The sequence below is a fragment of the Dasypus novemcinctus genome, chromosome 2, assembly GCF_030445035.2.
Source record: "Dasypus novemcinctus isolate mDasNov1 chromosome 2, mDasNov1.1.hap2, whole genome shotgun sequence".
Lineage (NCBI taxonomy): Eukaryota > Metazoa > Chordata > Mammalia > Cingulata > Dasypodidae > Dasypus > Dasypus novemcinctus.
In genome coordinates, this window is record NC_080674.1 from 18,227,606 (window position 1) to 18,250,697 (window position 23,092).

At 41.8% G+C, this 23,092-nt stretch overlaps 1 protein-coding gene across 2 annotated transcripts in view; it reads left to right on the forward strand.

The window, feature by feature from the left end:
- BASP1 (brain abundant membrane attached signal protein 1) overlaps positions 1 to 23,092 on the forward strand; it is an 80,127-nt gene that overhangs the window by 37,235 nt on the left and 19,800 nt on the right. The gene's annotated exons all lie outside the window — the stretch shown is intronic.

The window sequence follows — 23,092 nt, forward strand, 5'->3', positions numbered from 1 at the left end:
TACTTTGTTGCACTTGAAACTTTAATGCAATAGCAATACACTCTTTTCCACTATAACCTTGCTTCCAGCAACAAATACTACAATAGCAAAGGGGAAAGAAAGTGGTGGTTAGAGGGAGGGATTGGCAAATTAGGACCAGTGGCTCCTGCCACCGTTTTTTTTTGTTTTTGTTTTTTTTTTGCAAATTAACTTTATTTTTTTTTGCCTCGGTTGTCTGTTCTCTCTGTCTATTTGCTGCGTCTTCTTTGTCTACTTCTGTTGTTGTCAGCGGCACGGGAATCTGTGCTTCTCTTTGTTGTGTCATCTTGTTGCGTCATCTTGTGTCAGTTCTCCGTGTGTGTGGCTTTGTTGCGTCATCTTGTTGTGTCAGTTCTCCGTGTGTGCGGCTTTGTTGCGTCATCTTGTTGTGTCAGTTCTCCGTGTGTATGGCGCCATTCCTGGGCAGGCTGTGCGGCTCTCCTTGCGCATGGGGCTCCCCTACACGGGGGACACCCCTGCATGGCAGGGCACTCCTTGTGTGCATCAGCACTGCGCATGAGCCAGCTCCACATGGGTCAAGGAGGCCTGGGGTTTGAACCGCGGACCTCCCATGTGGTAGACGGATGCCCTAACCACTGCGCCAAGTCCGCCACCTCCTGCCACCCTTTCAACTTGCTTTATGTAGAACCAGAGCTCCTGATTGCAGGTCTGTATTGATCCCCACTGGCTGGCTAGACGGAGTACCCGAATGAGGATCCTTTGTCATTGCTGTCGTGGACTAGCCAGGAATTTTAGATACAGGGCAGAGAAGTCCAGAATGATGTAATACTGCAAAAAAACATTACTGTTGTTCCTAAGGGGGTGAAAGAAATTCAAGCCAGTTTTGAGTTGGGTGTGAGCTGTCTCTTTAAAAAAAAACATACACACCCAACAAAAATCCCTTGGAGTTGTTAATGTTAGTGATGGAAAGCGTGGCAAACCAGCAGGCCCTGGCATGTTCAGCAATTGTTTGCCTGGTTTACCTGGTAGAGAAAATCTCCAACTGCTAGAACACGTGTCTTGAAACACTGGCATGCCCCTGGGTTCCAGTGTGGAGTTAAATTGGCGAGGGATGCATTTGCATTTTGAGCTCACAACATCTTGAACTCCCTGGCTAGCTAATTAAACAGTCCAGCCCTCAGCCAGGGAGCCGGGTTGACGGGCAGTGGCGTTTCTTGTTAACAGTGAGGTAGGTTTGTAAAACGCTTCTTAAAAGGAGGAAACGCCTGTGCTTGGTGGGAAGCTTCAGCACGGTGACTTGGCAGGCAGGCTAGTCCCAGGTTCCCCTGTGGCTGGCTGGGGGAGGGGAGGGCGGCTGGTTCCCCTTCTGTGGGTGGGCTTTCTGGCAAGTGCAGGACCCCCAGCAATCTGAGCCCTCCCTCTCCCCACTCCTGGTAAGGAAGGAGGATGGAGCAGGAGAGGAGGACGGGCAGGGCTGGGGGAGGGTGGGGGTGCACCTGCAGCAATAGAAGGGCGCACGTGCCTTCGTTCTGTCCCCCGTGGGAAAGGTGGTTTGCAGCGAAGATCATTTTTGGCTCCCGTGCTTCATGACTAATCCCTGGGCTCAAGAGGAAGGGAGTGGGGTAATCGGGAGCCCTTAAGCTCCCCCCCCCCCAATTTAATCTTCACAAATCCACGGTCCCCATTCTATACATGAGATGCAGAGAAGTTCCTTTCTCCATGGTTCACAGAGCTAGAAAAGATAGAGCCCCGTGGGGGATTCGAAGTCAGGCTGACCTGGTGATGGCAAAGGGGCGTGTGCAGGTTGAACTCACCATGCGTGTGGGTACACGGAAGAGGCCTTGGGGTCCTCAACTCAGTGCTCCAGGCGGTGGCTGCCAATTGGCAGGCATTAAGGCATGGTGACACCTGTTTTTCTTTCTAGCACTGTATATTATTAGGGTGGTTTCCCTCTTCCCGAAGGCACACATTTCCCATTTGGATATCCACATACCCAAACCTTACAAGAAAGCAAATGATGGTAGAGAAGAAGATTTGCTTAAGGTAGTGTAACTAGCCAGTCTCAAGTTTTCTAAATTAACACACAGTCATTCTGGGGTAGGTTCATTTCAAAATCTCCCAGCAGCGGCAGTGGTAGAATCCTTGTCTTTCTACAGGGAAGACTTAGTTGAACAGATGAGTGGGCCAGTTTAAAATCCTACTCGAGCATCTGTGCTTCTTTGTAGGGATTCAACAGACAGGCTCTTCCTGGTGGACAGGTTTTACTGGATGAAGACTTGGGCTTGAAGACATTAGAGGAAAGGAGAGGTAACAAAAGCAAAGAGAACGATTGGTTGGTGGTCTGATGGAAGTTTAAGACTCAGTGGGACACTGTGGAGGTGTGAGGAATCCTCTGAAGTTCATGATCACAACAAAGTCAAGGCTCATGAACTTGGGAGACTTTGCAAGCAATCAAGTAGTGGTACCTCAGGGATTTTTTTTTTAAAGGAGGTACTGGGGATTGAACCCAGGACCCCTCGTACATGGGAAGCAGGGGCTCAATCACTTGAGCTACACCTGCTCCCATAAGGGATTCTTTTGAGGGTCTAGTAAATACATGTTGAAGCAAGTCTGTCTATATACCACTTTTTTTGAGAGGATTTTTTTTTTTAACCCAAAGCAACAGTTTACAACTTTGTGGAGGTGCACTCTCCAATAATTCAATCCTCGCTTCTCTGTTTCACATTTCTGGTCCCATCGTGTTGTGTTAACTATGGTGATAAAAGCATTACCTCATTAATCCCCAGTGAAATTGAATAACAATTCAATTTTATTCTACCAGATAAACAACTGGCCCTAAGATAATTGAAATTTAATACTTTTCAAAATCTTTTGTGAAAATTCCACTAGTGAGTTATTTGCTGCATAGACCATGTGATGTTGAGCTTTTAAAGACTTTTATTTTAACTCTTTAATTGATGCAACATATATTTTCAAGCCAATGTCATGGTCCTTCTTCTAGTGCTCACTTTCTTGATCAGGAGCACCTGCTTCCTTTCAAGCAAGAACACTGGGTGTGTCTTCGGCAATTCCATCTCCTGCCTTCCCTGGTAACAAAGCTCTCTAGTCAACCTTGACATTGTCACTTAGATATATCTATTTCCCTCCACTCTAGCCATGAGCCTAGTCGAAGCTTCTGTCCCTCGCCTGGATTTTTGCCCTAATACCCTCCTATATCTCCAAGGATGTCACTCGTGCCTAGGACTTTACACCAGGACTTTCTGTTATACTTAGAATAAAATTCAAAATTCTTTGCTGATCTACAAGGTCTGGCATTTATCTTCTAGTTTCCTCTTAAAACTCCTTTCACACCCTCGCACCCTCCCCACTGGCTGCCTGGAATATTCCTTTCCCCCTGCCAAAATCCTCCTAGAGCAGGTCTCTGCTTAAATTCTGCTTTCTCAGAGACTCCTTTTCCCACTGCCCCTCACACCTCTCCTAGCATTTGGCGTTTTTGTCCATGCACTTTTCAAAATTGGTGGGATTATTTAAAAAACCCAGGAGGCTGAGATGTGTTGACTTTGCTGACCCATAACGGTAGGGTTATGACCCATGACCTTTGGCGACTGAAATGACTTCCCTATATGGGCACTAAAATTCACCTCCTTTTACCAGTCTGGCTTACAATGAAGATGAATATCTAAAGAACTCCAATTAGTGTAATTATTCTGTTTCCAGGCAGTAACCTTGGTAGTAATTGTTCTAAAGCCCTGAGACGTTATGGGTAATTAGAACGGATGGCTCCCATCTCTAAGCATCCTCTCAAGGAAGAATCTCAAATGAAGAATTAATTGTATATTATTTGTGGGAACTTTTTTCAGAGTGCTGGGGCGAATTGTGGTTACATTCTTCTCGATCTTCTGGATGGTTGAGCATCCCCAGTGTGCTCTGGATCGGTTGCGTTGGAACCAATGCATTTAGACTTTGTGAAGTCGGGAGGCCACTAGATGAGCCTCTGGTTTTAAATCTTTACACATTTGACAGCTCCAAACCTAATAAAGTGAAGTGGGTTTAGACCTGGTTCTGTGCTGTGATCACTCACTCGGGATTGGGGGTTTAGTTTCTAGCATAGTGCCTGCAGGCCAGGGCTGAATGTCACGGCCATTTGAGCATCACACTCTATCTATATCATACAAGTAAGGCATATAAGAATGTTCATTTGCACTTCCAGGAACTAGCTTGCAACGATCTTGAGTGAAATACACAACTTTTTTTGGGCAGTGAGGAATGGGAGGAAGAGGGAAAAATTAAGACAATGTGATTTATTTCCCCGCATTTTCTTATACACCTTGCAGGTCAGCATTTACCTTTCACTGTTTTGTGCCTGCATGCCTTATGTGGAACTAAGATTAATGGAGATAAATATTTTCATGGCAATGCTGAGATCACTCATAATGTCTAGTTTTTTAAAGCTAATTCTTATTGATGGGAATCTTATTCAGTAAAAAATATTAGTGGTTTTTCAAAATGGCACAGAAATTGATTTTGAAAGTAATCCACAATTGAGAAATAGTAATGCAGAATTCCGATAAGCAAGCCCAATTTGAGCAATATGATTTAGTCATTCCAAAACCTTTCTAGATATTGACACCTTATGTACCAAATTTTTACTTTAACAGGCTTCGTTTTTACAGATTAAAGGTGTAATTTTTGTTAAAGCAGTTGCTGTAATTGTCTATATGTGTGAGCTGAGTTGGGTGTGACATTTGCACACTATCCTACCATGGTTTATACTATAGACAATTGCAGCTTTGGCTATTAAATCAATGCTTGGTCTTCAAGTTGTGTCTCTTGAAATAAATTCTGTTTATGAATTTGCCATTGGCTGTCTCTGCAGCTACAACCCCTTCATCTCCTCCCTCCTTGCTTACTGCCCCTTGTCCCCAACATAGCCATGAACCCTTTCATAGCTAAGTCTTGCCCCCAGCCTTCAGGAAAGGGGAATCCATAGCCACTGAACTGCTGACCCATAGGCTCAAGTTAGCTTGATATAAATTGGGTAGTAGACTGTAAAGGGCAGTGATCAGCTTTTTGCAGTTAATTTTTAAATCTTTGCCATTTGTCGATTTCTCCAACTCTCCATATAATTTCCTAATCTCTCACTTATGAAACTTCATGCTCTGCTTGAAAGTCTTGGCTCATGCTGTAGGTTAGGTACTTGGAATATGTAACTTAGGTGGAATGGAAGGTATCGATGGTTGAGCAGCAATTTATGACACATGTATAACTGTGTGACTGATCTCCCTTTTTTTAAAAAAAAGATTTATTTATTTATTTATTTCCCTTGCACCCCCCCCCCCGTGGTTGTCTGTTCTGTGTCTATTTGCTGCGTCTTCTTTGTCCTCTTCTGTTGTTGTCAGAAGCACAGAAATTTGTGTTTCTTTTTGTTGCGTCATCTTGTTGTGTCAGCTCTCCGTGTGTGCGGCACCATTCCTGGGCAGGCTGCACTTTATTTCGCGCTGGGCGGCTCTCCTTATGGGGCGCACTCCTTGCGCATGGGGCTCCCTTACACAGAGGACACCCCTGCGTGGCAGGGCACTCCTTGCGCGCATCAGCACTGCACATGGGCCAGCTGTACACGGGTCAAGGAGGCGTGGTGTTTGAACTGTGGACCTCCTATGTGGTAGACGGACGCTGTAATCACTGGGCCAAGTCCGCTGCCTGATCTACCTTTTGATGTGTATTTCCAAGTGATTCACTAGGTGATATTTGGCTTGCTTTTTTTTTTTTTTAAACCCTCTTCTGACGTGACTTGCTAGGGCTATGGTTTTAAAGTTAAGGAATACAAACAGAAAAGCTGCTGTGGCTGGATTGAGGAAGCTCAAGGAAGGATTGCTATAGAAGTATAGATGCTACCATCTTCAAACTCTAGGAAACATTCAACACAGGCCTCTATCTCCTGCTATTGCAGGTGCATGCTTTGACTCCCTTGAACTGTATGAGGATTATTCTGTATTTCTGCTATATAAAATATTACTGAGTTGGATGCGCATGTGGTACACTCATACTTTTGAAGTCATAAATAGAAAAGTTATTGTATGTAGTTGCTGTATAGTTACTATACTATGTAGTTATATAGTATACTGCTTTTGTGATTAATTCATTCTCTGTTGAAATATCTGTGGCATTGGTAGGCATGTTTCTTAGACTAATAACCTTTTTAAAAACAATGGCTCAGAAATTTTCTTCAAGAATTGTTGAAATCTGTTTGTCTGAATATGAATGAACAACTGACATAGGATTTTCTACTCTATCAAATGCAATGTGGGGGAATTCAAACCACAAACTAGGAGACAAGTAATTACAGCGAGCCCAGTGTTGGTAGGTAGGTCCAATAAATGAACTACTTTGGCCACTTGTTTTCTCTGCCCCTTCCTTCTTCTGCTGTCAATAGCTCCACTTCTTTCACTTGAAAGTGAAATGCCACATGAGATATTCCACCTTCAACTGGATATTATTTAAAGAGTTTTGTATAAATGCTGCTCAGGATTGAGTTCATGAAATTAAAGCCTTAATTGAAAAGACATTTATACACCTTAAGTTGCTAACAGAATCCAAGGACTTTGGAATTAGAAATGGAAGAAAAAGACTTCCAAAGAGAACTAGTTCTTCAAATTCAGTAAAAGTGTCTTAGAATTGGGGTGGTGTCCTTACACTGACTACTGGACTTCTTTGGTTTATGTCCCCAGCAGGTGCTCCCTTGCATCAGCCTAATTGCATTAAGATAGGATGCTCAGCTTGGGACACGAGAGGAAAAATTGCTGTTGTTCCCATCTTCAGGATTCCAGGAAAAGCTCACAATAGTTTGCAAAATGGATAAAATCTTCTAGGGAAGTTACTCCCTGAGTCCAGGGACCAAATAGTGTTTTGTCCTTTGCTCAGAGGATGACGTATTCTCGCCGGGAAACCCTGCTGGAGACTCCTGGAAGTGATTCTTTGGCATTGATTGCATGTGAAATGCAACAAAAGGGGGTGTCTCTATGCAAACAAAAAACACTTTATTGATACACCTTCTTTGGAAAAATGTGAATTCCAGAGTTTCTTTGTGGGTTGGGTAGGTTTGCAATGGCGAAGTTGACACCATGTCCTTTTCTTATTAATGCTTAACGCCACAGGAACTGTATTTCCTTACACATCTAGTCAGTTACAGATGCCACTTTTGACCCAAAGTGCTGGTTTCTCTTTGCTCTTGACTAGCAAATATGGAGGTAACTGGGACTTGGTGGTGATGTTTTTTTTTTCTCTTTTAATCTTTCAACAAACTTATGACAAGGTTAGTAATTCTTATCATTCCTCTAGCCTTCACCTTCCAGTCAGATTTGTACCACCCATCCTCTGGAATGGCTGTTTCTCAACCTTTTAGGGCAATTTCTTAGAAGTCAACACCCTGTCTACCTGGCTTTTTTCCCCCTAGACTTAATGCATTAATCTTCGCAGCTTTTCTATTTCATGGGAGAAAAGCAGAACTTTATTATTAGATGAATTTCATCCATTGCTTTTATTTGTGGGGGTCTTGGGGCAAATTATTCAAAGAGCTAATAGGAATCAAGGATTTATATCAAGTCCTCATAGATCCTGCCATTGGAAAGTTGAATGGTTCAAATGTGGTAAATAATGTACTGTTTTGATTTGATCCATGTCTTAAGAACAAATTCTTAATGGGCAGTCTTGCTGTAAATAAATCACAGTGCTGCATATCAAAAGCACTACTTGAGCTGCTGTGCAATTCCGTGAAATTCTCAAAAGCTGGGATTTTTCTGTATATCCTGAAAGGTTGCTAATGGAATCTCCCAGTCCATGCTACAGTAAACAACCAAGCATTCTTCCTGGAGGTGTTGTAATGAAGACTGATTGGGCTGTCTGATTTTAGGGGCCCCGAAGAAACCTTTCAAGCTCTGAGCTCATCTGGAATGCTTTTCTCAATTCAAGCATGGACTCAAAGTCTGATCTTAATAATAGCGACTTGGGTGTATTTTCATTTTGAAGAAAGAAAATGCCTAAATCTATGGTCTTGCACTCATTATAGGTGTGGGTCTCTGGAAATTAGGAGTTTAAAAGGGTTTTATAATCTGGCTTTTGCTAGGTAGGTGTTCTCTGATATTGTTTTCTCATGTCGGAGTACTTGCTATTCTCAATGTCACCAAACCAGTATAAAACTTCATGTGTACGTTTAAAGGCTTTTTAAATTTTATAAATGTTTATTTGGGGGATTTTTTGTGTTTTCCTAGTTCTCAGTCATATTCCCTTTTGGATGGATTGAAGTTTAACTCACTCTTAATTTTATTTGTGACTTGAAATATTTTTGTGAATTTTACCTGCCCACTATGCCTTGCTATTTTTTTCCCTACTTAAATTGCTCTCTTTTTTCAGCACAGCACTGGTCTTTCAACTTCAGTATTCTCCAGTGTTGTTTGGTGTTCTCAACATCTAAGACATTTTATACAGGACAAGGGGTCACTTTTTTCAGCCAACTCAGTTTGCTTACTTGGCTATCTGGGTTTTTATTGAAACCAAAATACACCTTCAAAGAACCTGAGGAAGCTTGAGCTTCCCTCCTCTCTCTTTCAACTAACACCTCCTGATGCTTATCTTGGAAATAATTTGATGTTTATTTGGCGAAACATGCAGTTAAGTTAATGGAGACTAATCGCAAGCTTCTGAACGGTGTAGAGACAGCTCTGTGGACCCCATGAATGCTAGCTGTAGAAATGATAGCCTCAACCAATGCACAGAATTATAGCCACATCATTTCAAATCTGAACCTGACCCCCTTTTGGCCTTCATCTGCTATCTCTTGGCACCTCCAGCTCATCCTCTTATTTTCCAAGCACCGTTAACTGTTCATAATTTCTGCTTTGTGGCATAACTTATACGACTCTTTAAAGATAATTCATTATGAATTAAATTTAAATACTGTTGTGACCTTAATGAGTTTTCAAAGATTATGTAAAATGTTTGTTTTCTGAGTAAACTATTTTCCATTCAACTTTGGTTGACATCAGTAAACCTCCAATCTTTCTTCTCATTACAGGACCACCTAGCTGTCTGATAAATGTATAGAAAGGAGAATTGGTTTTGTGCTTGCTCATATCAGCCATGTACATAGCCAGTTTAGCTGGGTTCATCCAGTGGAGTGTCTAAAGGAGTTGGGACATGAAGCCACAGAGCTCTGTAGCCTTAGCCTGAATAACAAACACTTGATTAAATGGCATGCACTGCCTTTCACTGTTTTTGAAAGAAGGTATGACATATATGAAAGGTCTCTTCATTCATTATGGTTTTTTCCTGGGAAATCTTTTTTGAGGTCACTGAACTCAGGGCCCAGATAAAATAGGTCAGTGTTAGCTCATGGAACAGAAGGCAGCATGATGGGAGATAACTTCTGTTTATCACTGACCCCACACCCAATCTGTGAGTGGGGCATCAGTCTCCCAAAGCACAGGCCTACATAGGTCAGGGCCATCCGTCTTAATTACAGCGTCTCTTATCTTCCTTCCAGAGCCTTGCAAAGTAAAGCTGATGCCAGTTACCAACCAGTTAGGAATTCAGATATTTGTGACATTGTTTGCACCTGAAAATGTCCCTTTACTGTTGAAAACACAGCTCAAATTGGTGAAGCAAAACTCTTGCCTGAGAGTCTGGATTCCGTCTAAAATCTGTGAATTTGTACTGATCCCAAAGCCTCTTTACAGGTAACTTTCACAGGGGAGTCTTTTGGACTTTGGAAAGGGCATCCCAAGAGTGTGGTGGTGGCTGCTCTTTCTCTCTTTTAGTCTGTCGTCCTGTAGTCAGAATCGATGGCCATGCAGTTTCCTAAGAGCCTCCTAAATAAAAAGCCTGGATCCTTGTGGTGATTTCAATTCTAAGCCAGTAACATAAAACCATTATCCCGGGGAAGGTTTAAAATGGCATCTTAAAACATTTATAATCTGTTGTAGTTATATTGTTGCAAATAAAACCTCTTCTTTTATTGAGCACAGTCTTGTGTGGTTCTTACCATGTGCCAGGCAATGTTTAAAAAATACACCAACCCGATGAGTAGGTACTGTTAGTATTCCATTGTACAAATGGGGAAACTGGCGCAGAAAGAAACCCAGGTCATTTAGCCCGTGTGAACCAGGCCATCTTGGTCCACGTTCCATGCTCTTAATTTGCCCTGAAGCATACCCCTAAACCTTAGTTTGATAAAATTTAACTTGAAAATTCTTAATTTGTTGCTTCCAGGCTGCATACGTTTTCTTGAGCTTGCAGGGAAGGCCTGCACATTAGCCGCTTTTGTGGGAAAGGGGCGCAGCTCTGAAGCATCACGCATCTGTTCTGGCGTTGGAGTGGAGCCCGTGTGCTCTGGGGTCGCTGTTCCTACCAGCTCTCGTGCCCCTCGGCCATCCCAGGGCTTCCTGTCGCCAGGCCTTTGAAAACCAAACGGAGGCTCCGCCCCCAAGCTGGATGGTTTAGGGACAAGGCTGTAAAAACCCTAGTGCAATGGAGTCAGCTCGCAGTCTTGGGTTTTTCTGGGACTCCAACATAGGCTTTTACTTTTTTCTGATTTTTATTAATTCAAAGAGGTTTTTTACTGACATTGAGCCACACTGGGGTCTCCCCACAAAATGTGAGGAGTGCTGCATTTTCAGAGTAACTAGTTGTCTGGAAGAAAACACTCCTCTCTCACATTCTGTCATCATGCTTGCTTAAGTGGCAGAGAAAAGAGCAAAATCACAGCTGGTGCTGTCTTGATAGGTTGCTCCCCAGAGTAAGAAGGCATTCTTCTCATGCACCAGTAATCATTGTAGCAATGACTATAAACTACAGCGAATACGTAGTGTTTTTTTCCTTTTATGTTTTGTCTATGACTCGCTTTTTAATAAAAAGGCCAAATGATTGGAAGTGCATTTATGTCATTATACCTATTAATAATGTACTTTAAAAAATCTAATGTATTGCCTTATAATTCAAAACAACAAGAAAAGGTGAACGTCATTTGCAGTGTAGCCTTATGGAGTGGAAGTCTAGAAATGAAGCATCAATTTAGTTAAAAAATAAAATAACACAAATTTTTTTTCTTTTTAAGGGAGTTTCTGGGGGCATCAGTGGGATAGCTTTAAATAAGCAAATATGTATTCGGAAAATGGTGTTTTTACAAGCCTGGCCATTTCTTAAAATATGGATACGAGAACAGATCATGTGTATAAGGCAAAGGGAACATTCTGGAACACGTGTTGGATGCTGTGTCCAGCAGGTTCATGTGGTAGGTGAGCAAAGTAATTATGGTTGACCTACTTGGGCCCAAATCCCTGCTTCACCCCTTAGAGCCATCGGGCTTGGGCAAATTCCTCCAGCCTTCTGAGCTTCAGTTGCTTTGTGTCTAGTTTGATACTAAAGGGGTCTCACTCACATATTCCGAGGATTAGCCAGGCACATAGGAACTCCTGAGTAAATGGCAGTTGTTACTGTCTTTCTATCTTGGCGCTAATCTAGACCTTTGCTTCCTTCATAACATTTACAACAAAGTGTAATTATTTCAGTTGTGAATTTCTCTTTTTTTTTAGTGGACTGTGTCTTACTATATGATCTTACCATTTGTGAACCAGTCTTACTTACACATGCCTCTGATTTGGGTCAATGCGACAGTTCTTTCACTTGATAGGGGCTTGTAAGGATATTTGTTACTTGGAGGAATCTAATGGGAGGGGCCTCATTCCTGAAATAGCATTTCCCCAATTTGCTTTACAAACGCTTCTGTAGAAGATCTTTTTAAAAAGTGTCTATTTCTTCCCTTATTTCCACTGGGCATCTGGATTCTTCAGCTGACGTCACTGAGAATCATCTATCTTTTGTCTGTTAGAGTGTGTTGCCTTATAAAAGTCATTTAGATTTCTGAATGTTGGATTCTTCACTTGGATGAAAGTTGTGAATGTACAAAATACCAGCCACTGGATCTGAGGGGCTAGCACTCAGGTGCCCAGAGCATGAGCATGCTACAAGGATTGGTGGGGAATGTGGATCTTGACTTCATATGTCTCGACAACTATGCTATTGGGATACTTCATTTGCTTGAGAGGATCGAAAACATAAATGTTATTATGTCTTCATTCAGTTCTTGAAGAATACCGCACTGCCCAGTAGATGTATGTTCTGTAAATGTTCCGGCTTTTAAGGCTGACTCGAAACTGTAAATCATCATAACTCCGTTTCTTTGAAAAGAGGGGTAGTGGTTGGCAGTCGACTTAATGTGGCCTTTGGGCTAGCACTTAAGCTCCATCCTTTGATGAAATAACCACTTAAAGCATTTTGTGTGGCCTCTTTAGCAGTGCCCCATGTCTTTCACGGACAAGGACGTGAATACTCAGAAAGACGGTGAAGCTCTGCATCTGTTCTCCATGAAGTTGTCTTAGGCATGGACTGGCCAGTGGCCCCACAGTCATCAGGCTTCCTCTGTCTTGTTCTCAGTTGCTTATGATCACTTCTGTTCAGACACTTAACTATTCCAAATCTAGGGTAGTGGACAGATGGTTTCATTCTAGTCAATATTTTAGTAAATGTATTTTAGACTGTTGCTTGTAGTCACATTGTCAGAATTCTCACTTCAGCTATAAATGCAGCAATCCCTTTCCCACATGCTTAAATTTAGCCCACTTCTTGCAAACTGTTGTCGTTAGAAGACCTAGTTCACAATCTAATGTCTGTTATCTGGAGAAGGTGATCCTAAGTGTATGCTACATAGCAGCCTGACTTATGAGCTTAATCTGTTCATTGCGTCTTATTTAAAAATACATTTGTTTTCTTCATATGTGCTTGCTGTGTGTGGTAGGTAAGGATTTTGTAGCTATATTTTATTTCCTAAAGTAATACATAATGTGGGATTAATTCTCTAGTTGACCATGCTGCAGTCATTTAAATGGGGAGGTCACTTCAGTGGCACTGCTAGAAAGTACCTACTTCTGCTTGAATTGGGTCTGAGTTTGGGGTATGGTGGTGTTTAAACTCAATACTGCTTCAGTGTTTCTTCTACTGTTGAATGTTCTCATTGCATAAACTTGAGGATTAATAAAACCAAGCTCAGACACCACAGTGTTCTTCCAATCTCAGAAAGATGGGAGGCATTGTGTTCCAGTGTAGGATGTGAGTGACTTCCGACCTGCAGTGTAGCATTTCATTCTAGAACAAATATGGCTCCCTGCACCCACAGGAAACAAGATGGTGCCCGATGACTCCTCTCTTAACACCAGTACTGCCCTGAAACAAGTGTACACTGCACTGCGGTTGTGCCTTTTATAGCTTTTAAAGTCCTTTGCATATTGGTGCACTTGTTTTACCTTTTCCCCTTCTTATTTATAGAAGCCCTGCTCCATGTCATATTAAGCATTGAAAGATACTCTCATCCCAAAGTAAATGTAGGTTAAATAGCTCTAAATCTGTATGTATTGAGTTGTAGAAAGTAGTTGACTCAACTCTTATTGTAGACACATAAAGGCTTACAAATTAAAATGTGGAGCTCTTCTGTTTGTATTTTTGCTTTCTTTTTTGAGGGCTCAAACTTTAGCCTTTCCAGGACCCCCGAGAGCTCAGACACCCTTGCCTGTGCCTGCACAGCCTCATGCAGGCGCCATCTCTGTAGCTGACTTGCACTGCTTTATTTCTTCCTGCAGTCTTGTTTTACCTCCGGCTTTCACCCAGAAGATAATTTGATCCAACCTCAGGGTTATAGCTCTTTGGGTTGCGAGGGCCTCCTGCATGGTAGTTCCCGCCTGAGCTGTGGGCCAGCAGAACCTAGATGGATATGATGAACTGACCCGAATTTGAAAAGCTGGATTCAGTTACTGCTGATTCAGTTACTACTTCCATGAGACTTTTTCAGTCCTATGCAATCAATGCTAACGCATTTCCGAATGTATGAGCCAACTTAAAATCTCTTGCCACACTCAGCCTGTACTTTCAAAAACTTGAGTTTAGATACTGGCATATTTTCTAAGTGGCACTTTTTTTCATATTATAGCATATTTGTGTCCTTGCTTTAATGAACCTTCCTGCTTTACTAATTCTTTTTTAATCCACCACTTGGTCTGTTTTTATACTTAACCATTCCTAAGGCAGTCTCATCCTAATGTGTGTTCCCCTTTTTTTCCCTTTATTAAAGAAGTTGTAGGTTTAACAGTACAATCATGCCTTTTTTCCCTTTATTAGAGAAGTTGTAGGTTTAATAGTACAATCATGCATAAAATACAAAATTCCCATTTACCACCCTATTTTTAACACTTTGCATTGGTGTGGAAAATGTGGTACAATTGATGATAGGACATTTTTATAATTCTACTATAAACAGTAATCCATGGTTTAACTTAGAGTTCACTGTTTGTGATGTGCAGTTCCATAGATTTTTAAAAAAAAATTGTTATTCTATTAACATATATACACCTGAAACTTCCTCTTTTAGCCATATTCAAATATATAATTCAATGCTGTTAATTACCTTCACAATAATGTTGTGCCACCATTACCACCATCTATTATCAAAAGATTTCCATCATTCCAAACAGGAACCATGTGCATTTTAAGTTTTAAAATGTACCTTCCCTATCCCCACCCCATCTCCTGGTAATATTTTTCTAGATTCTGACTCTGAGTTTGTTTATTCTAATTATGTCAAATCAGTGAGATCATACAACAGTTGTACTTTTGTGTCTGGCTTATTTCGCTCAACAAGATGTCTTGAAGGTTCATCTATGTTGTTACATATATCAGTACTTCATTTTTGCAGCTGAATAATATTCCATTGTATGTATTTACCACATTTTATTTATCCTTTCATCATTTGATGGACACTTGGGTTGCTACCATCTTTTGGCAATAGTGAATAATGCCGCTATGAACATCAGGGTGCAAATATCTGTTGGAGTCCATGCTTTCCATTCTTTTGGGTATATATTTAGTAGTGGTTCTGCTGGGTCATATGGTACTTCTGCACTGAGCTGTCTGAGAAACCACCAAATTATCTCGCACCATTTTGGACTTCCACCAGCAATAAAATGAGTATTCCTGTTTCTTGGCATACTCTTCACCATTTATTATTTTCAATTTTTTAAATAGCAGCCATTCTGATGGGTGTGAAATGGTATCTCATCATAGTTTTGATTTGTATTTCCCTAATGGCTGTTGATGTTGAGCATCTTTTCATGTGCTTCCTGGCCATTTGTATCTCTTCTTTGGAAAGATGTCTATTCAAGTCTTCTGTCTATTTTTAAATGGGGTTGTTTGTTGTTTTGTTGTCAAGTTGAGGGATCATTCTTTTTAAAGGCTTTGTTCAGTACTTCCTCACTCTGCTCTTCTTTGTTGGTGTTTTCTATATTTTTATCCTTTTCCTTTAGATGGGCTATCAATCCTGTTTCTTTGTCTTGCACTCTTTTCTTGTACAACCTGTGCATTTTAATATTTTAAGTTGTGAACTCTGGGATTTGCTCCTTGAGATGTCCATTTCTTGGTTTTGTGAACAGCTGGTGATGGATTTTCTTGAGCTTCAGCCCTTCTACCAGGAAGATCTGCCCAAGGGAAATGCCATGTGCAGACTTTTCTTATCTTTCTGGGCCTGTGTCTTGCCCTGGGCTTTGCTTTGCTAGCTGTTTTGGAGGTTCCTTGCTTACAGGAATTTGGTTGTCCCCTCTGTTTCCCAGGAGACAGACCCTCTCCTGAGTGTTTGAAGCCAGCAAGCCTTTGCCCCAGATACCTCCATAGTTTTTTACATTCCTTTCATTATCTCAAGTTGCTTTTGCCTGGAGGGAAAATTCTTGGAGGGGAGGGGAAATGTCTTTCCCTTGTCAATCTTTATCATCTCCACAGTGCCAGGGATTCACCAAGGGTGTGGACTGGCTCCAAAGTGTTCTGGGACAGGGATCAGGAAGGGCGCCAAGAGCTTTTTCCGTGTCTCCCCAAAGCTGAGCTTTCCTGGCATGCCCAGCAAATGGAGCCCTTCAACCAGCTGTCCCCCACAGCCATGAGGAAGCACAGAATGTTTAAGTCTCCTCTACTGCAGCCTTTGTCCAGGGTGGATTGAAACAGTGGCTGCCTTCAGAGTTGGCTCTCCAGCCATAGTCACTAACCACAAGCAGTGATAAGTGACCAACTGTGCCCATCCCTGGTCTTGGGGGAAAGGATTTTAATGTCCTTTTCTGTCACCAGCAGCCAGCCAGGGGCTGGACTCCAGGGAGGCATGCTGTGGAGTGGGGGGATGGGCGCCAGGGAAAGTAATTTACTGTTCTTTACCATAAGTTTTTCAGTTCCTTTCACAACTCTTCCCTGGATGCTGTACAGTGCTCTTCTGGTCTCCAGAGTTTCAAAATAGTTGTTTTAGGCAGTTGTTGCCTGTTCATTTGTTGTTCTGGTGGAAGGACTAAATCGTGGAGCTGCCTACTCTGCCATCTTCCCACAATCCCCACCTTTTGTTTTCATTTATTGCTCAGACTCACTCTTGCTAGCATTGTTTTGTCCATATACTAAAATATACCTATTTTGGTCAGCTTTACCTAACTATGTGTGTTCTTTGATTAATTTGTCTATTCTTTGTAGAATTATCTGCATTGATTTTACAGTAACTATTTAAAATCAACCTAATTTTTTATTACTTTTTTTTTTTACAACATCAGTACATATTACATGTGAAGACTTCATTTAGCAGACTTGGTATTTTTAGGTGTTACTTATACTCTGAACACTAATAATTGAGAAGCTTATGAACTTTTATACTTGAAAATTGGGAAAGGCTGGTAGTCATACATATGACTTATCACTAGATGTATTGAAATATATTAACACGGATTTTAGTGTTTGAGTGGTTGATTTGAGATATCTACTCTCTGGCTAGGGTTAAGTTTTGCTGAGTAGAACAGAAGATGCAAAACTATGGTGGCCTAAGTTAGAGAGAAGTACGATTCTCTTACATAAATATTCAGAGATGGGTTGAAGGACTGATGAGGCAGTTTAATGGTATGATAAAGGTTCCAGGCTCCTATCATTCAGCTCTTCCATCCTTGGCATTGATTTCTGTCCTCATGGTCCAAAATCGCTACTGGAGCTCCAGTCATCTTTGCCTAATAGCAGGAGAGGAAATAGGGAAAAACAGTTTCCCCATACAAGACTTTTTTCTCACATTTTGTTTGCAAGAACTTAGTAAGACAATGGCAGTAGACTTAAAACAAAATTTAAGTGGGGAAACATAAGTCTTTAAGATTAGTGGGCACCGTGGTATAGTTTGGTTCAGAAGGACCCTTACATTTCTGGCTGGACAGTGGAGAAGATGGTAGTTCTAGTCTCTTAGAGGGGAACATGGGAGAAAGAGCAGGCTCAGATAGGTGGAAGATGGTAATGAGCTCACCTGGGGCAATGTCAAGTTGGAGGTACCCAAGGGACATCCATGTTGGGTTGCTGGTAGACCACATGTGTGTGCATTTGAAGCTCAGGATATATAGTCACTAGGCTGAAGAGACAAGACAGGAATCTTGAGCATCATAGAAGGCTCTGAAACTGATCTTTCAGGAAGAGCCAAGGAGACCTTGATGAAGGCCAAGGGCGAGGCCTCCACAAACCTTTCAAGGAAGTCCTGGACTGGGGAGAGGAGCTGAGGTTGAGGTGGAAGATTAGGAGGACAGATCCAGGGGGAATTAAGGAAAGCTTTGGGTTGGGCCAAAGTCAAGATAAAAAAAAAGCTGGGTTTTCTTTATCTTTGCTTTCACAGTTGGACTGTGGTTTGATACTATGGAAACATTACAAAGATGAACTCTTGAACTTCAGAGAAGGTCAGACTTGATAGAACCCAAAGAAGGGTGCTCAAGTCCATGCTGTCAGATCAGGAGGAGCAGTCAGCCTTTTTTATCTTGAATTTTTATAACTCCTCTCACTTTATTATTATTATTGTATTCATTTTAATGCTTATGAAAAAACAGGCTCATACTGTTTCGATTACTGGCTTTTTCTGCACAACAGGAAGGGATGGAGCTCTTGTTTGGAACCTAAGAAAGTCTTCTCATTCTAGATCTTTGTGAGTTTTGTGCTATAGCACCATGCCTCTGGAGAGGTTAAGTGACTTTGCAAGAGTTTTGACCTGGTAAGTGCTGCATGGATAACCACAGTCTATCTAAGTGTGATTACTCTCCGGCAGTCAAAATACGCAGAATAAGTGGTTAGGATAAAATAATAAAAAAAGACTTTTGTTTTCCAATCTTAAAACATTCCTCCGTGACATTTCTTCTTTTCCTGATAGTAGTGTTGCAACTAAAAAGAGCCTGACTAGTCCGTGCAGCATCCTTTAGACCTGAATCACACTCTCATTTGATAGTAGGAGCTAAGCCACTGGGTAAGGAGCTTTAGCTAAGATTCTAGATGGTCAGTGACTTCTTAAATGAGCAGATAGTGAATATTTTAAGCTTTTGCCAGCCATAGACATTTTCTTGTACCACTTAATTTTGCTGTTGCAACATGAAAACAGCCACAGACAATAGGTAAACAAATGGGCATGGTTTTGTTCTAATAAAACTTTATTTTCAAAAACAGGCAGCTGGCCCAGTTTGCCCACCTCTGCTCTAGAAGAAAGATAGAGCTAAATTCTAGAATTTCTGCCTTTATTCATGCAGGTAAAACCATCCAATAGAGTTGTGAAAACAGTCAATTGTTTATTCTTTTTTATTTCCGAAATTCAAAATGCTTAGCTAATTTTCATTTGTAGAAGTGACTCATCTCTAAGATGAACTTTTATAAATATAATGACAGCTTTAGGAGAACTGAAGTATAAAATTAGATTCTTCAGTTTGTTCTGTTTTTGCTTTTTCCTGTGTAATTTTGATGTAATTCTAAATTATCAAGGATCTTGACAATCCTTCAAAAAATAATCCATATCTTTTAAGACTGCCTCGTTAGTTATCAAGATCCTCGATTACTAAACTGAGAACTTTGCCAGGCTAGCACGTTCACGGGGATTTGTGAGTCAGAACAGTCCTCAACATTAATTACTACCTGACATTTTTTATTTGTATTATGCCGAAGAAAAGGATATCTTAGAAAAGCAGTATAATTGGAATTTGCATGTTGTAGCTTTATGCTATGTTTGAATTGCAAATCTTCATTTGCACTCTGGTTGAGAGATTTTAGTATTTTGAACTAGGTCAGATGGTTGAAGCAGAATATTTTTTCTCACAAAAAGAAGAAACTAGGGGGACTTTAGCACCCTGTCTGCAGGTAAGCTCAGATTATGAGAAATGAGCGTAATTACTTTGCCAAAGAATCATAAATAGGTTCTCTATTCTTGTAGTGTGTTTTCCTAATTTATTTGTAATTCAAAAAGCAAATTTGTGCTAAAATAATTGTAATTTATACATTGTGATTGTTTAAAAGTGCCTCTTCTCTCCTCGTCATTGCCCTGATACAGGGTATATTCAACAGCAAAAATGTCAAAACCCAGCAGCAAATACTCCATAACCTCAGTCACCCGCTACTGTGAAATTCAGTTTTGACACTACCCAGAGTTGGACCAGGCTCTGCAGGACCGGTCACCCATACTTCTGACTAACTGGCTACAAACTGGAGTTCCTCCCCACCCCCCAATCCACTTGGGTTAGGTAATTTGCTAGAACGATTCCCAGAGCTCACCGGAAGTGCTGTACTGAGTTTTATTATTGTAAAAGAATACAAAGAAGAAGCCAAATGAAGAGACCCCATAGGGGAAAGGTCTGGGAATGTCTCAAAGACAAGCTTCTGTGTTATTTCCTGGTGGAATCAGGATGCATGACCTCCCGGCACAGTGATGTAGCCATTTATCTTATCAGTCCTGGAAGTCCATTTGGTTTTTTGTTTGTAGCTACTGGGACTGGGGATTGAACCCCGAAGCTGGTGCTCAACGACTGAGCCACATCGGCTCCTGAGTTGGTTTTTCCGTTTGCTTGCTTGTTTTGTTTTATTGTTTTTAGGAGGCACCGGGACTTCCCATGTGGGAAGCAGGCACTCAACCACTTCAGCCATGTCTGCTCTAAGTATTTGGCTTTTAAGTGTCCCAAATTTATATGGGATTTCCCTATGTAGACGTTGCTGGTGGAATCATTGTCCATCAGGTTTAACTCACTCTCCAGCCTCTATACCTTCCAGGTGAGGTCAACATGAAGCAGCTTAAAACCTGACCCCTCTAATCACTTGGTTGCTCTTGCTGGTGTGGCCAGCCACCTATTCTAAGGCTACAGCAATGTACCTTTTTTTTTTTTTTTTAAGATTTATTTTATTTATTTATCCCGCCCCCCCTTGCCGCTTGCTTGCTGTCTGCTCTCTGTGTCCATTCACCGTGCATTCTGTGCCTGCTTGTCTCCCTTCGTTGCGTCATCTTGCTGTGCCAGCTCTCTGTGGGCATGGGCTGTCAGCTCTCCGCGGGTGTGGGCTGGCAGCTCTCCATGGGCACAGGCCAACTTCACAAGGAGGTTCCAGGAAGCGAACCCAGGACCTCCCATATGGTAGATGGGAGCCCAATCGATTGAGCCACATCTGCCTCTCCAACGTACCTTTCTTTGGCTGTGCTCTGGCATGCTGTTTATCTCTTTGGCCTTTGACTTTCCTCTGGATACAGAAAATAAATTACTTTTCCTGGTGCAGAATGTCTCTTCTTGCTGCAGTGATAGGGGGAGCTGGGAAGCCTTCACTGGGTTTGGAGAAGCTTTTGAATCTTTTATGACCACCAAGTACTGTCAAGTTCACTAATTCCAAGTAAAAGAAGACAGATTTACCTGATGTAGAGGATGGCTGAGATTTTAGCATAGTGTTTTAGGAGTGCAGTTCTGTTACTTTGAAAGCTTCGTCATAAACTGAATATTTAGTGTATGAATACGTAAAGTGATGTAAATTAATCGGAACATTTAATTTGCAATGGGCCTGAGTATGTAGTGAATTTTTGAACCACTGCATTTATTTCTCAGATTTTAATTTGATAAGAATTGCAAATCCCATGTCTACAGCATCACAAAGTATGAGTCATTGTGATGTGGAACAATGAAATTTTACCCCATATTGTGCTTGCCTTGATTCCCTTAAAAATGTTAGATTTAGGGAAGGGGACTTGGCCCAATGGATAGGGCGTCCACCTACCACATGGGAGGTCTGCGGTTCAAACCCTGGGCCTCCTTGACCCGTGTGGAGCTGGCCCATGCACAGCGCTGATGCGCGCAAGGAGTGCCATGCCACACAGGGGTGTCTCCTGCGTAGGGGAGCCCTACACGCAAGGAGTGCGCCCCGTAAGGAGAGCCGCCCAGCGCGAAACAAAGTGCAACCTGCCCAAGAATGGTGCCGCACACACGGAGAGCTGACACAACAAGATGACACAACAAAAAGAAACACAGATTCCTGTGCCACTGATAAGGATAGAAGTGGTCACGGAGAACACACAGCGAATGGACATAGAGAGCAGACAACTGGGGGGAGGGAGGGGAGAGAAATAAATAAATAAATCTTTTCTAAAAAATGTTAGATTTAAATTAGATGTTAAGGGATTCACTTAAATCATAAAAACGGAGAGGTGAATCTTAAAGTACCATCTATATTGTACATACTATTTCAGTAGACACCTCTTTTTTGCGTGGTCTTTGACAATTTCATTTTACCCTCTGCCTCTTTTTAGTGTTCCAACTGACTGAAGATATAGATCTGATTTTTCTTCATGTTATGTGACAAATTATCTAAACAGAAACATTTTATTTTGGACACGTTGTTCAAAACGTAAACAGTTTTTCCCCATGCAAATTTTTCTCTGTTATATTTTTTAGTGTTTTAGACACATGAGATTTTGGAGATGCAGTAGCTCAATCCTGTTCTTTTACAGAAGAGACCCTGTAGGTCCAGAGGTAGAAGGGGTGGGTATACCGTCACAGGCAGAAGACGCTGTTCTAAAAAGCGTTCTCCTTCCCCCTGCTTCAGCTTAATCTACGTTAGATTCTTCAGTCTCATGTTAATGACAAGTCAGATAATCTACCCACTTAATACTATAATAAATTCCTTAGGTTTCGCCCCATTAAAATAGACTCACGAGTCACAGCCCTTCTTATACACTTGCCTTCAAGTCTGAGAGTCTGGGGGAATCTGTGCCACCTGAGCCTGTCCGAGGCAGCTGTGCGTTTTGAAATCTCTTGCCCCACCTTGGATGCCCAGAGTCAATCAGGAAATGTTGAAATTTGAAACCCACCACCCTTGACGATGTTACAGGGTAGGAAGTTGCTGGGTTGTGTGGTTGACGTTGGTTGTGAGGAACAGAACACTCAGAATCTTCTTCACAGAAGCCGAGTTTTGCCAGCTTGTATTAGATAAACTTTCTCATGCGAAACAGATCGCTATCACTTCCACCTTCTGTTTTAAATTGACAGTACATTTGCCTTAGACTTTCTTACTGAGTCGGTTCTACTCTCATCTTATGTATCTGTTGCAACTTCTGTGTTGCTTAAGACTCCTGCTGTCACGTCTATGCCGGTTAGCAATGTCCTGCAGGCCAGAGTAGGTTTACAGACACGGAAGTCCAGATGCCGACAGGTAGGAGGTAGGGACTGAGTATATAGGAAAAAATACGTGGTGAGCTCAGCAGAAGGAATGTATGCCTGGTGGGATGACTCTTGGGGTGCCTATCACTGACTTTTTTTTTTTTAAGATTTTTTATTTTATTTATTCCCCCCCCTTGCAGCTTGCTTGACGTCTGCTCTCTTGTGTCCATTTGCTGCGTGCTCTTCTGTGTCTCCTTGTCTCCCTTTGTTGCATCATCTTTTTGCGTCAGCTCTCCATGCCCACGGGCTGTCAGCCCTATGGGCGGGGGCCAGCTTACCTTCACAAGGAGGCCCTGGGACATGAACCCAGGGCCTCCATATTATAGATGGGAGCCCAATCGATTGAGCCACAGCCGCTTCCCCCTGTCACTGACTTTTGAGGTTTCCCTAATTTGTTCCTCTTACTTGTCTGGTATCAGCATGACTTTCCACTTTTGCTTTTCAGTCCCCACTTTTTAGTTGTTCCCACGGCACATTTTTCCTGAAATCTAGACTAGCAGGAAAGGTCTCTGGGAGGTTAGAGACCCTAT